The sequence below is a fragment of the Trypanosoma equiperdum genome (genome assembly GCF_001457755.1).
Source record: "Trypanosoma equiperdum strain OVI genome assembly, contig: ctg_1090, whole genome shotgun sequence".
Lineage (NCBI taxonomy): Eukaryota > Euglenozoa > Kinetoplastea > Trypanosomatida > Trypanosomatidae > Trypanosoma > Trypanosoma equiperdum.
Genome location: NW_027123050.1, coordinates 7402 through 7841, shown reverse-complemented (window position 1 = coordinate 7841; position 440 = coordinate 7402).

Sequence of the window (440 nt, the reverse complement as noted above, 5' to 3'; positions counted from 1 at the left end):
TTCTGCTGCATTTGTGGCCTTGCTTTTTTAATCCCTCTCCCCTCAATTTTTTCCCTTTGCTAAAATTTTTGCTACTATGATATATTTTAACACGTAAAAAACAGCCGAGATTTCTTTGTTTGTTGGTTGGTTGTAAAAAATTGTGATTCTGTAAAAAAAATTTGTTTTCTGATAGCTGAAAACTTTTTCTTTTTTCTTGAATTTTTTGACATTTTTAGGGTTAGGGTTTTTAATTTTTTCCGTGTTTTTCACCCCTAGTTTTAGAGTTTTTTAAACATTTTTTTAAATTTTTTTCTTTAGCTTTTCGATTTAAAAAATTTTTTATTTTCCTAATTATGCAGCAGCCATTTTGTTATGCAAATCCTAACCCTCCTTCCCCCCTCCGCACCGCCCCACGCCCCCGCACACACACCTCCAGTTTTTTTTGTTTTTTTTTTGCG